The sequence below is a fragment of the Lissotriton vulgaris genome, chromosome 3_2 (assembly GCF_964263255.1).
Source record: "Lissotriton vulgaris chromosome 3_2, aLisVul1.2, whole genome shotgun sequence".
NCBI lineage: Eukaryota > Metazoa > Chordata > Amphibia > Caudata > Salamandridae > Lissotriton > Lissotriton vulgaris.
In genome coordinates this window covers 278,313,597-278,328,849 of record NC_141690.1, presented here as the reverse complement: position 1 = coordinate 278,328,849, position 15,253 = coordinate 278,313,597, and the positions used below count along the sequence as shown (strand labels likewise).

The window sequence follows — 15,253 nt, the reverse complement described above, 5'->3', positions numbered from 1 at the left end:
TGGACAACGTTAACTGCCTGGGGATGGAAGATCCTATCCTTCCTAGGTTTCGGCCTTGTCATAGTATTCAGCTGCTGCCTGTGCCTACAGTGTGGGCCGGCGATATGTGGACTGTGTGCCACATCATGCATTGAACATTCCAGTTTCCTCTCAAACAGTCAAAGAAAGAAAGATGAACAAATAATGTTACAAGAACAGACTGATCGATTCATGAGGATTGATATATCATGAAGGGTCTGTAGGGAACAAGGAGGGAATGAGGTAATATAGATTTTTTGGTCAAGTTATGTTCCCTAGCGCGTACCCCACCGTCTCCATGTACGAGTTAAAGTGCATGTAACTTCCCTCCTGTACCAGCTATGAAGACGCAAATACATTTGCGTCCACCGTTAACATGTCCTCTTTCAGACCCACCTTGAATGGGTTGAATGGTCCGTTCCTAAATATGCTATGCCAACGTCTTTTTGTAGTGTACTTCTCCGTTTTTCAGCTCTAGCTGAGTAGGCCCCTGAATTTCTGTCACCGAGCCTCTTTTCTGGCTTCTGACTCCAAGGGCCTCTGCCCAGGCTGCCTCTGTACTCGTGAACTCTGACTTACTTTCAGCGCGGCCCCTCGCGCTCAGCTCAGCCTGCTGCCTGCCAAGATTGACTATAACCTTCGAGTTATCTGTTTCCCTCCCCGAAAATACATTCCTGCCTACTAGCTTCAGTAAACATTCCCCAGCTGCAGAGCCAAAGGGCCGACCTGTCTCAGTACAAGTAATTCATAGCCCCTGTTGCCATGCTCCCATGGAAGGCCCATGCCCCCACGCCTCTCATGCAGACACCCAGGCGCTTATACACGCACTTACAGCAAGTATAGAATAGCTTCTGCCCTAGAGACCTTTCCGCCCAGATAGCTTAGTTCCTAAACATCAGATATCAGATATGATAGAAGCACAAGTTGATCTGACATGCCAGACTTCTGTCTCTTTCCGTCAGTGTAAATGTCAAAGTCCCCATGCACCCTCTAGTCTCACGTGCATCACACGTCATGCAGCTGCGCGCGCATCCAAGCCTCAGATTTCTGCTGACATTGCAACATTTCTAGTTTAGTGCCACCCACATGTGTCACTTACTTGTGACGTTTCTAGAACACACCTCCAGTTACGCCTAGTCCACGCCTTTTGATTACGCACTAGTAACACGTGGACACTGTTATCTTGTCTTCTCTCAGCTGTTACGCCTTCTATACTGTTTCCAATGGTGTAAAATAAGTATATAAGCTATGTACTGTTAATAAAATGTAGCGCTCTATCCCTTCTGACACCCCTGTGGTGGTCAGAACATGATATCCTAGTCATGACCATTCCTTTTTAAGGAATAAAACCCCTAAGAACTCTAACACCACGGACTCTGTCTTTTTTCTTCCGATCTGAGTTATTATTGATTAAGTACTTACCTTGCATAGAAATTAAGAGAGTAAATTAATTATTTACATCATTATTGATAGGTACAGTCATTATTGCCTTATACCCTGGGTTCTCTTTTGTTGTTACATAAATAAAAAGCATTTTCATTCACAATGCCAATAGCTCAAACTCTTGTAAATGCGAGACCTATTCAAAGAAAAGGCCGCCATTGTCCCGGGCTGCTTGATAAGTAAAAGCACACACGGCGCGCTGAATGCTGCAGGAAGGCATGTTGTGCCTGCAGAAATTATTTAAAGAAATAGTGCTTTCAGATTAAATAAAACATACTGTGTAACAACCGAAGTAAAAGGGCCAGTCCTCGTGGAGGTTACAAATGAAGACAAGGCCGTACTAAGGCAGGACTAACAAGCCTATTAATGAATCAGAAGCCAGCATTTACAAAGGACAATGACACAGGCCAATGACAAATTTTGGGCGGAGAATGGGCGGGGCTTCAAGTCTATACTCAAATACAGCATGCGTCGCAGCGCATGCGCTACCTAGGCTGGACCTAAACAAGTGTGGCCATATTATCAAGAACAGCGATAACGTTATTGCCGCTTTAGCGGCAGGAAACTGCCGCTAAGGTGGCGATAAGTGGCTTGTAACTATGCCCTAGAGAATTCCAATAGAAACCCAGGTTTGTCGTCCCTAACACCAGAACCTGGGCTTCTATTGGAATTGGGTCAAATAAATTATAATCCTGTAATCTCACAGAGATGCCAACTAGTATAGTAAATTCCGTTAATGCAGACCTTGTCAGCCCAATATGTTTTAGCAGCTCTGTTAAACAATGAACTAGCAGTTTCATAAAGTTTACGAAAGCTGTAAGTAAGCTGGTAGGAGACATTAGACGTCTTAGTTCAGTGATAATCACGCACAAAGATGTAAGTGTTTCACTTTCTGCAAAAGAGGGCGGGTGTGGGAGTCTTACTTTCAAAAGTTATCTCTGCCCTTTCAAAGACATTATTTGTGGTAAGACAGTATTAGTATATACATTGATTAAAATGCTTTGCTAAATATGTAACATTATTATTGACAAGGTTAATATTAAGTGTTCTCTTAGATTATTCATCCAGTAAATTCTAAGGCGTTTGGGGAAAATGGATGATGCTGTCAAAGAACTGTTGACTTGCCGAGGCGGACAAACGATGGACGGAATCCAGAATAAATCCTACATTCACCCCCAGTCAGGAGATCTGGGTTAAATCCATTGTTCTTTTGCTCACCACGCCACCCAAGTTTGGACCCAGCCATATGCACATCAGTCTTGGCCCTGTCCCTCACGGGAACAGTCCAGACCGAACTGCCGAGCCAGGTCCTCCCTGGACCGGAAACAAGCTTCAGAGGACTGGTTTCAGGGTCTGTCACCCTTCTTCAGCCCGGCATCGCTGCGGAAACGATGCAAGACAAGTGTAGTTAACTACCCCAAAAATTTTGTATCTGGAAAGAGCAGCACAGTATTCCTAATGACAGCAAAAACACCACAGACCTAACTTGCTGTTTGTGAACACAAATGTGCTTGTGCTTGCGGAGTAGTGAACCCCCAACTTAAGCAGCTTAAGAGGCGAGGGCTGGCCCTGGGCTCCAGTGGCAGGAGATTTGGGTATCACTAAAACATTAACTAGTTCTTTATGGGCGTCGTCTGACTGCAGCTCATGAGTAACACTGTTAGGGAATACCATGTCAGAGAGCTGTGGAAGGTGGGCTGAAATATTCAGGGAAGGAAAGAGAAAATACAATTTCAAAAAATGATGACACAAGAACAATAGGGGAAAATACAGAGGGTGTGAACAAATAAAAAAGTAAGAGAGAAACATAAGGAAAAAGTAAGGGTGAAACAAATGAAGGGTAGGTAAGAGCAACAATGAAAGAACTGGAGGGTGATGGGAAGAAAAGAATTATGAAATGAGGAAGAAAAACAAAGCATAGACGGGTGAATGGAAGGGTGAAAAGCTGGATAGATGGCTATGTGAATATATATCGATGGGTGGATGCTTGGAAGGATGAATATATGTATATGAATTGGTGGAAGGTTGGATAGGTGGATGGAGAGGTGATGGGATGGCCAGATGGATGGATGACTAGATGGAGAGGTGATGGGATGGCCAGATGGATGGATGACTAGATGGAAAGGTGATGGGATGGCCAGATGGATGGATGACTAGATGGAGAGGTGATGGGATGGCCAGATGGATGGATGACTAGATGGAAAGGTGATGGGATGGCCAGATGGATGGATGACTAGATGGAGAGGTGATGGGATGGCCAGATGGATGGATGACTAGATGGAAAGGTGATGGGATGGCCAGATGGATGGATGACTAGATGGAAAGGTGAAAGGCCGGATGGACAGATGGATTGTCGTGGTGAAAAGCTGAAGAGAAGTCTCTCGAAGGGTAGGTTTGTTTGCTTCCCGTGCTCAGTGCGCTTAGAGGTTTAGCTCAAGTGGGGTGTATTTTATTTTTCTAGCTACTTCCCCTTGTGTGTGCGATCTAATTAACACCAGGATAGCCACTGGGAAACAGCTGTGGCAGCATTAAAATGCACGGTTCTTTAAGGAGTTTGTAAACAAATGTAGGCAAAATGTTGACGACGGCCACCAAATGTTTAAATAAAAAAACAAACAAACACAACTAAGGCTCATTGAAAAATAGAGCATGAAGCGCTTTCAAGGAACGTGATTAAGGTTTATAGTGGCCGCTTTGTGGGTACTTATTATGATGAGGCAAATACGTAACAAGGCAGACAATTTATAAGAGACAGAGCAGCGATGCTTTCATAGCAAGCACGTCCAGGCCAGGGTTTTTGGGGTTTCATCTTTCTGGTTCTTGTGTATCTGTTCATCTCATAATACCCCCTCATGACATCACATCGGGTTGCGTCCTATGACCTGTCAGTAGAACCCATGCCATTTATGGCCTCTTCAGCCAGTCCTGCCTTGATAGCACATGGCAGACAGGATTCTGGGAAGTGTAGTTTCACTTTTCAGATTGAAAGTGCTGTTGGGAAAGTCTCAGAACTGATGTCACAAATGACATAAAGACTAGGAAGGTCCCAAGGAGCTGAACTGTTAAGAAACCCTATAGTGTATTTCCCTTATAACTCAAAAAACCAAATGAATCCAAAGATGTCCAGTATTAAGTAATAAAAACATATATTAAACAAATCAGGAATCCCGAACAATGTGTTTGTTGTATTGAAACTTCAACAACTGTGATTTGTGTATACTTTTTAAACAATTGTGTATTTTTTATTGATGAGTTTTATAAATTGTACTTGAAACTTGGCACTATAATTGTGTAATTATACATTGTTTTTATTGATTTGTAATAAAATGCACCTTTTTTAATACAACAATTTTAGAATTTTATTTTACAAAAATACATAGATATATAAGCACACGACTGGCTTTGGGTCAGCCCTCTTCATCATTGGTACGTCCAGCTGCCTTTCACATCTCGCTTCCTCCCACCACATCCAGCGTGGGCTAATGGGTCAGGCTCTCCAGGCAGCGCCACTCTTTCCCTTTTGAGGGGGCATTTTCATGATCACGTGAACACATCCTTCTAAAAACAAGGTACAGGACTTGTGCAATGCACATCCATCCACACAACGACCTATTTCAAGTTTCCATAGGACACGCCCTCTGCTGGCGTCATCCCCTTCGACCTCATTGCCACAATCAAAAGCCTCTTCCTGGGATGACCAGATGACTCCATGCCACAAGGACACAGCTTTTCCAGTTCAGAGTTTTGATTTAACATACCAGTGCATTCTGGGAGTTGTAGTCTTGGTGCATTCTAAGCCAAATTGGACTAGCATACCTGATAACAATGATATGTACAGTTAAAGTCCAAAAGGGGTACCTCGGGGACTGCTCATCCTACCTATGATGCCCCCTGAAGACCCTCTCCCCTCTCTTCCAACCTCCCTCTGCCAGTCTGACCGCACAAGCAGCTGCTGTTATGCCAAGAAACGTATGCCGAGAGCCCTGGCGTCTCCCAGATCCATGTGTGAGGAGCTCCGCAAACTGAGTCCGGCTCTTTTAAGTGGCATTCTGGGCCTTGTAGATTCATTCAATTGTAAGTGAATGAAATCAAAGCATGTAAAGCGCCTCAAATAAAAAACTCTTCATGGAAGAGCTACTGATACATGGACCTGGGAAACTTCAGATCTCTCAATGCGATCTGATATGCCCAGGACTCACCCTTTGCCACCACCTGCCCTTCCCTACCTTTCCAAAATATGCAACCTAGCCTGTGTCCCTACCTCCCTTCAAATACAGAGGCTCTGTGCCTAAGGTGGTCAGACAACTCCGTTTTACTAGAACACAGGTTTGACATTTCAGTTTTATGTTTACACGTCAATGTGTTTACGCAAATTAGTTCAATTGAACAGAAACAAGACTACAACATCCAGAAGGCACTGCTGTGTTTACTGAGAACCCTTGACTCAAGGTGACTGTGCACGTCACCTAGTAATCCATTTGTGAAGAGTTTTGTCTCCGTAAATTCACTCCAGGCATTGCTAAAACTTGCCGAAGTGCACCCTGGGATCTGTAATTCTCCATGTCCGTCAGATTAAGGAATTAGTAAATGAAAATGGAAGACTTGGTCAGTGTATTAGAGTAACTTTGCCTGATGTCCTCTCGAGTGTGCGAGGGATAGGAGGGTACCTCTGGAAGGGGGGGGGGGGGGGCACCGTGTTCACTAGCCCTTGTCCAGGGTTAGGGTGACATGTTCGACGGCCTCCACGGCTCTCTGCAGCGGGGTCCGGCCCCCTCGGGGTCCGAAGCCCATGCGTCGGGTTAGGGACCTCAGATGCCCCCCACCCCCTCCATTTCGCTAGGGTGACCCCCGGGCAGCCCTCGTTTCCATCTGACCCCTTCAGCTCCCGTCCAGTGCGAGCGCGCGCCAGTAGCCATGAGGCTTCCTGTACCCATTGTCTCCCACAGCTGGCCCAGTGGCCTAATGGATAAGGCATCAGCCTCCGGAGCTGGGGATTGTGGGTTCAAGTCCCACCTGGGTCGCGTCGCGATATTTTTATACCCCCGGAAAAAGAAAACAGCAACATCTTGAGATAAAAAAAACCAAAAAAACATTTGAAGTGCAATACCAGACCCATGGCATTGGATTCAAAGCAGCCACCATTGTCCCGGCTGCCTTCAAAGCGCCAGCAGCCAGGGGAGGTTACAAATGACGGTACTAAGGAGCGACTAACAAGCTCATCACAAAATCAGAAGCCAGCATTCACGAAAGACAAAGGGGCCACGAGGCGAGCAGACTCGGGGGCCACGAGGCGAGCAGACAAAGGGGCCACGAGGCGAGCAGACAAAGGGCACCAGAGTAGAGGGAAAAGGAGGTTACTACAGACCAGGTCGTCCTCCTGAGTATAGTTGCAAGAAATGAAGCCAGTGTCTGGGTTCAGGGACCTGTCTTGTGTGTGGGCTATCTACCAGCAGTGTGTGGGTGTAGCCGTTCAGAAAGAAAATAATTTTTCTTTCTTGTTATCCCCTCACTCACCGGAGTTTCCTCACGGTGACATGCTTCATCATCGGGGTCATCCCAGTTCTCTACGAAAAGGGGCGTGCTGCGACTCTCGAGCTACGAAGGAGCACTGTTAAGTGAAGGACTATGTGTGGTGAGAGTAAGTGGAGTGGATGTGTGTGTGAGTGTTAAAAATACCGTGCTAGTGGGCCTCAATGTTTTATTCTGCTCCTAGACCGGTATGTTAAAAGTGGGGTTTGTACTGTGGACCAACCTGTGATGTCGGTTGGTTCAGTAACTGGTCAACATGTTTCACGCTACCCCTAGCGTTTCGTCAGGACCATACAGGGACCAGCCCTGTATAATACCACTCCTAAAAAAACCTAGATTCAGGATTCAAAGATTGAATTAGTGCAACAAAATATTTACAGTGATTGACGCTGTTCCAACTTGGTACACGCGTTGGTTTCGTTCAATGGTGAACCTGTAAAAGATATGAACAGAAAAATGTTAAAAACTACCTCGCCCCTTTCTCAGCCGAGATCGGGGTCTTTTAGTCCTTCAAAACGTGCAATTGTCCATGCACGTTCAATCATGCACGTGGTTTATATGGTGTAGGTTTTTGCCATACAGGGACGTGCATGCTTAGGAGTCTGTTGTCTGTCGGCGATTGACACTGGAAGTGAAACTACCGTGAAAAATCGTGACAGACATACAAAAAGTGACTATACAGATAACAGTGAATACACAGATCAGACACACAAAGGGAGAAAGTCTTGCCAATAATTACATTTGTTGGTGCAAAATGGCACATCATGGTCTCATAGGGGGGCGGTATCGCCTCGGTGGAAACAATGCTAAAAAGTTATTAAAGTTGTAAAAAACAGAGTTAGTATTCAAAAGTTTCTATTCTTCAGAGTACATTTCTCATGTGCTCAAGAAAGAGTTCTTAGGTCTGGATGGATAAAACTTACTTCCTGATCAGCAATGCCGCATAGTATTACCTAGCTGCTTCCCCTTGGACCGCATCTTAAGGAATGGTCCGTGGGTACTGGTTTTATAGGTATTGACTTCCGGTTTTAAGAGACTAGAATGTTGTAGCGGCCATCTTTGGAGGATGTAAATCGACCTAGTTTGGGTCTTTTTACTATTCCTATTCTTCAATAGGCCTAGTCACAAGAGTACATTGTTTACATGGGGATTTTTACAGTTTCGTGTGGGATCTGGTTCTGGATTAAATGGCTTAGTAATGTCATCTATTTAAGACACCCCATGGTATGTCATCGTTCAGTCCTCTGGTATCCGTCTGAAGTTTGAAAACCCAGCGCTGTTCACGTTCGTGGAGAACTTTCTCAAGATTTTCTCTGTTTTTTACACATTCCAAGACAACCCATTTCAAATCGTTCGGGGTGTGATTCCTCTCGATGAAGTGGTTGGTCATTCGCGTTGTTGACTTCTTGCAGCGTATATTGCTTCTGTGCTCCACAATCCTGGTGCTTACTTTTCTTGTTGTCATGCCAACATAATGTAGGTTGCATGTGCATGTGATCAAATACACCACTCCGCTTGTGTTGCAGTTGGAGAATTCTCTGAGTTGCCATGTGGTGTTGTTGTTAAAAGTGATTTTTTTGGTTACTGAGGTTAGATGACATACGCTACAGTTGTTACACGGGTAGTGTCCGTTCGGAAGCGGTTGTAGTCTGTTTGTGTTTTCTGTTGGTTTTGGTCTTGTGTGTACCAAATAGTCCTTCAGATTTCTTCCTCTCCTGTGACTGAACATCGGTTTAGGGATGTTTAGCTCTCCACTATTCAGTATTGTCCAGTGTTTCTTCACGATCTTGCTCACTTGATCAGACACTTTATCGAAAGTCGTGATGCAGATTGGTCTGTCACTGCTTGAAGGTTGTGTTGTTTTTGGTTCCAGGAGAGCCTCTCTGTTGTTGTTGCTCGCTCTCTTACATGCTTTTTGTACCATTTTCTTCGGATAGTTCCTTTGTTGTAGTTTTGTGCTTAATTCCTCTGCTTGAGATAGATAATCTGATTTGTAAGAGCAATTTCTTCTTAGTCGGAGGAATTGTCCAAAGGGGAGGTTTTGTTTTAGGTGTCTTGGATGGAAGCTGTTAAAGGTGAGGAGACAATTTCTGGAGGTTGGTTTGTGATGCGTTGTGGTTATCAACAGTCCGTCTCTTGCCCAAATATTCAGATCCAGAAACACCAGATGGCTCCTGCTCATGGTGTTAGTAAATTTTAAGAATGGATCTTGATCATTTAGCCACTCGCAGAAGACCAATGCCTCTTCCTCGTTGCCGTTCCATATCAACAAAATGTCGTCGATATAACGTTTCCATAGCTTTATGTGGTCCATGTGGGGGTTGGTAGCAGTTAGAATTTTCTTTTTCTCTAGTTGATGGACATATAGTCCCGCTATGCTCGGCGCAAAGGTGCTGCCCATGCTAGTCCCATGTTGTTGGCGATAAAGGGTTTCTTCAAAACGGAAGAAATTTTCTGTGAGAGCTAGCCTGCAGCATTCCAATACCACATGTCTGGGTGCGTGATACATCCACTCCTCCTCAAACAGAACTTCCTCCAAGATTTCCAATGTTTCTTTGTGCGGTAAGCTCGTGTAAAGACTCTCCACATCTAGACTTATCAAAATGCTAGATGTGGGGTCAAAAGGTGTTTCCTTCAAAAGGCATAGTACGTCCTTAGTGTCTTTCAGATAAGTGTCTGTTTTCTGAACAATGGGACGGAGAAAGGCGTCCGCATATCTTGATACCGGTTCTAGCACAGACCCTATACCAGAGACTATTGGTCTTCCTGGAGGGTCATCCATGCGTTTATGGATCTTCGGGATTGTGTAGAAGTATGGGATGACTGGTTTAGTGTTGACTAGGAATTCGGATTCTTTCTTATCCATCCAGTCATTCACCAGACTTTCCTCAATCAGGTGTGCTATACTGATTCTTATTCTCTCTGTGGGATCTTCTTTAATGATGATATAGTTCCTTGTATCGGCCAGGAGTCGGAGACATTCCTGTCTGTATTTTTCGGTGTCTTGTAGGACTATTGCTCCTCCCTTGTCCGCCGGTTTTATGGTTATTGCGTTGTTATTTGATAGTTCCCGGATCGCTTCGAACTCCAAGTTGCTTGTGTTCTTGAAGACTCTTATGGTGTTTGGATCCAATTCCCTTACTTCCTTCATCACGGCTTTTTCGAAGGCCAGTAATTCGACTGGTAGGTTTTGAGGTGGTGGAACAAAAGTTGATTTCCTCTTCAGTCCAGTGTCCGAGTTTGAGGTTTGTGTTTGTTCATTGTCTTTGAAGAAGACCTGCAGTTTTAATTTTCTCAGAAACTCTTTTAGCTCTGCACATAGTCTGAATTTGTCCGTAGTTGGTGTGGGTATGAAGCCTAGTCCTTTGTTTAGTACTTGTTTCTGGATTTCGGTCAGTGTTAGAGTTGATAGATTTACTACTAGATCTGGGGGTTGCTCGTTGATGGTTCTGGTGGCCCCTTGCTCCGTGTGTGACGTTTCGAAACTTCCACGGGTTCTGCCCATTGCACCTGCTGGCCGGTTTTGTTTTTCGCTCTCTGAGTCGTTTGGCCTCTTCTTTACACGAGCTTACCGCACAAAGAAACATTGGAAATCTTGGAGGAAGTTCTGTTTGAGGAGGAGTGGATGTATCACGCACCCAGACATGTGGTATTGGAATGCTGCAGGCTAGCTCTCACAGAAAATTTCTTCCGTTTTGAAGAAACCCTTTATCGCCAACAACATGGGACTAGCATGGGCAGCACCTTTGCGCCGAGCATAGCGGGACTATATGTCCATCAACTAGAGAAAAAGAAAATTCTAACTGCTACCAACCCCCACATGGACCACATAAAGCTATGGAAACGTTATATCGACGACATTTTGTTGATATGGAACGGCAACGAGGAAGAGGCATTGGTCTTCTGCGAGTGGCTAAATGATCAAGATCCATTCTTAAAATTTACTAACACCATGAGCAGGAGCCATCTGGTGTTTCTGGATCTGAATATTTGGGCAAGAGACGGACTGTTGATAACCACAACGCATCACAAACCAACCTCCAGAAATTGTCTCCTCACCTTTAACAGCTTCCATCCAAGACACCTAAAACAAAACCTCCCCTTTGGACAATTCCTCCGACTAAGAAGAAATTGCTCTTACAAATCAGATTATCTATCTCAAGCAGAGGAATTAAGCACAAAACTACAACAAAGGAACTATCCGAAGAAAATGGTACAAAAAGCATGTAAGAGAGCGAGCAACAACAACAGAGAGGCTCTCCTGGAACCAAAAACAACACAACCTTCAAGCAGTGACAGACCAATCTGCATCACGACTTTCGATAAAGTGTCTGATCAAGTGAGCAAGATCGTGAAGAAACACTGGACAATACTGAATAGTGGAGAGCTAAACATCCCTAAACCGATGTTCAGTCACAGGAGAGGAAGAAATCTGAAGGACTATTTGGTACACACAAGACCAAAACCAACAGAAAACACAAACAGACTACAACCGCTTCCGAACGGACACTACCCGTGTAACAACTGTAGCGTATGTCATCTAACCTCAGTAACCAAAAAAATCACTTTTAACAACAACACCACATGGCAACTCAGAGAATTCTCCAACTGCAACACAAGCGGAGTGGTATATTTGATCACATGCACATGCAACCTACATTATGTTGGCATGACAACAAGAAAAGTAAGCACCTGGATTGTGGAGCACAGAAGCAATATACGCTGCAAGAAGTCAACAACGCGAATGACCAACCACTTCATCGAGAGGAATCACACCCCGAACGATTTGAAATGGGTTGTCTTGGAATGTGTAAAAAACAGAGAAAATCTTGAGAAAGTTCTCCACGAACGTGAACAGCGCTGGGTTTTCAAACTTCAGACGGATACCAGAGGACTGAACGATGACATACCATGGGGTGTCTTAAATAGATGACATTACTAAGCCATTTAATCCAGAACCAGATCCCACACGAAACTGTAAAAATCCCCATGTAAACAATGTACTCTTGTGACTAGGCCTATTGAAGAATAGGAATAGTAAAAAGACCCAAACTAGGTCGATTTACACCCTCCAAAGATGGCCGCTACAACATTCTAGTCTCTTAAAACCGGAAGTCAATACCTATAAAACCAGTACCCACGGACCATTCCTTAAGATGCGGTCCAAGGGGAAGCAGCTAGGTAATACTATGCGGCATTGCTGATCAGGAAGTAAGTTTTATCCATCCAGACCTAAGAACTCTTTCTTGAGCACATGAGAAATGTACTCTGAAGAATAGAAACTTTTGAATACTAACTCTGTTTTTTACAACTTTAATAACTTTTTAGCATTGTTTCCACCGAGGCGATACCGCCCCCCTATGAGACCATGATGTGCCATTTTGCACCAACAAATGTAATTATTGGCAAGACTTTCTCCCTTTGTGTGTCTGATCTGTGTATTCACTGTTATCTGTATAGTCACTTTTTGTATGTCTGTCACGATTTTTCACGGTAGTTTCACTTCCAGTGTCAATCGCCGACAGACAACAGACTCCTAAGCATGCACGTCCCTGTATGGCAAAAACCTACACCATATAAACCACGTGCATGATTGAACGTGCATGGACAATTGCACGTTTTGAAGGACTAAAAGACCCCGATCTCGGCTGAGAAAGGGGCGAGGTAGTTTTTAACATTTTTCTGTTCATATCTTTTACAGGTTCACCATTGAACGAAACCAACGCGTGTACCAAGTTGGAACAGCGTCAATCACTGTAAATATTTTGTTGCACTAATTCAATCTTTGAATCCTGAATCTAGGTTTTTTTAGGAGTGGTATTATACAGGGCTGGTCCCTGTATGGTCCTGACGAAACGCTAGGGGTAGCGTGAAACATGTTGACCAGTTACTGAACCAACCGACATCACAGGTTGGTCCACAGTACAAACCCCACTTTTAACATACCGGTCTAGGAGCAGAATAAAACATTGAGGCCCACTAGCACGGTATTTTTAACACTCACACACACATCCACTCCACTTACTCTCACCACACATAGTCCTTCACTTAACAGTGCTCCTTCGTAGCTCGAGAGTCGCAGCACGCCCCTTTTCGTAGAGAACTGGGATGACCCCGATGATGAAGCATGTCACCGTGAGGAAACTCCGGTGAGTGAGGGGATAACAAGAAAGAAAAATTATTTTCTTTCTGAACGGCTACACCCACACACTGCTGGTAGATAGCCCACACACAAGACAGGTCCCTGAACCCAGACACTGGCTTCATTTCTTGCGAGCAGACAAAGGGGCCACGAGGCGAGCAGACACAGGGGCCACGAGGCGAGCAGACAAAGGGGCCACGAGGCGAGCAGACACAGTCCGCCCGCCATCGCAGTACAAAAGGGACCGCCCGCCATAGTTGCGGCGGTCCCACCATACGAATTATGATGCGCGCGCCAGTGTGGCGGGCGCCCCCTGTATATTTTACATAACAGCGGGCGGTGCTGCAAGCAGCACCCACCCAATGTAAAATATACATGTTGTGCTCTTAATCAATCAATCAATCAATCATGGCATTTGAATAGCGCGCTACTCACCCGGAGTGTCTCAAGGCGCTTAGGGGAAGGGGGGTCTGCTATTGCTCGAACAGCCAGGTCTTGAGTTGTCTCCTGAAGGCGAGATGGTCCTGGGTCAGCCGGAGGTGGGTGGGGAGGGAGTTCCACGTCTTGGCCGCCAGGTAGGAGAAGGATCTTCCTCCGGCAATGGCTCTTCGGATGCGTGGTACGGCGGCGAGGGCGAGGATTGTCGAACGTAGCTGGCGGGTGGGCGTGTAGAAGGTCAGGCGGTCGTTGAGCTACTTGGGGCCCAGGTCGTGGAGGAACTTGTTTGCGTGGGTGAGGAGTCTGAACGTGATTCTCTTGCTGACGGGGAGCCAGTGCAGGTCCCTCAGGTGTCCGGAGACGTGGCTGAGTCGGGGGATGTCCAGGATGAGTCGGGCGGAGGCGTTCTGGATGCGTTGGAGTCGTTTCTGTAGCTTGGCTGAGGTTCCGGTGTAGAGGGTGTTTCCGTAGTCCAATGGGCTCGTGACGAGTGCCTGGGTGACCGTTTTCCTGGTTTCGGTTGGGATCCATCGGAAGATCATACGTGCGTAGGGTGTTGGAGCAGGACTTTAAGTGGGCCGGGTCTTAAGGAGTCTGAGCACCGGCAGTTTTATTCTGTGGGCCTCGAAACGGGTCTCTATCGGGCTCTGTTTTGAGCCCTAACACAGGCAGCCTGTTTTTTTTCCCGGACTGCAATGACCGCTGTTTGCTGTCACTGCAGTCCGGAAAAAAGTGCCATGGCTCAAAACAAAGCCCGTTAGAGACCCGTTTCAAGACAGCAGGCACAAGGATGTGCGCTGCTCACACTTTACTACTTCTCAGTAGTAGAGAAGTTACAGCATGGCGTCATGCCAGGGGAGCCTTGTGGGGGAAGGGAAATCCTTAAAGAGTCATTTTCTTTCTGGATTTCCCTTCTCTTTCTGAAACTCAGGAGCAGCAACATTGTGGTAGGGTCACCAAGGATTTAATTGGAAGGTTTGTCAATATTATATACAAGTTATAGTTGCAGCTTATTTATCTTCTGCAAGTAATAACCATTGACAACGCCAATATTACTTACTTATTGTAGGTATGATGTTAATTGTATCAAATATCTGGATGCAATGACGGAAACAGCAAATTACAAGTCGGGCGGCACACTATGCTAAGCACAGATTTTTTTGCGCAAGTGATTTAAAGCCACGCCCCTAATTACACAGGCCACGCCCCTTTGAGAGACCCCCCAGTTTTTTCATCCCACTTAAAGCCCTGATGAGGAGACGACGTTGACTTGTCTGGTCATTGAGAGGGAGGAGTCCAGGATGAAGCCCAGGTTACGTGCGTGGTCTGTTGGCTTGGGTGCGCTGCCTAGGGCCGGGGGCCACCAGGTGATGTCCCAAGCGGAGGGCGATGGTCCTAGAATGAGGACTTCCGTCTTGTCTGAGTTCAGTGTCAGGCGGCTGTTCTTCATCCACTCGGCGACGTCTTTCATCCCTTCGTGTAGGCTGGTTCTGGCGTTGGCGGGGTCACTGGTGAGGGAGAGGATCAGTTGGGTGTCGTCGGCGTAGGAGATGGTGTTGAGGTTGTGTTGGCGTGCGATGGCTGCAAGGGGTCTCATGTAGACGTTGAAGAGGGTGGGGCTGAGTGATGATCCTTGCGGTACGCCGCAGATGACTTCGGTGGCCTCGGATCGAAACGGGGGTA

The 15,253-nt window shown here is 45.7% G+C and overlaps 1 non-coding gene across 1 annotated transcript; it reads left to right on the top strand.

Annotated features, from left to right (window-relative positions):
• The first annotated feature begins 6,409 nt into the window (after window positions 1-6,409).
• TRNAR-CCG (transfer RNA arginine (anticodon CCG)) lies at window positions 6,410-6,482 on the top strand. Its single transcript has one exon. It is a non-coding gene; the product is annotated as a tRNA-Arg (tRNA).
• The last annotated feature ends 8,771 nt before the right edge of the window (window positions 6,483-15,253 follow it).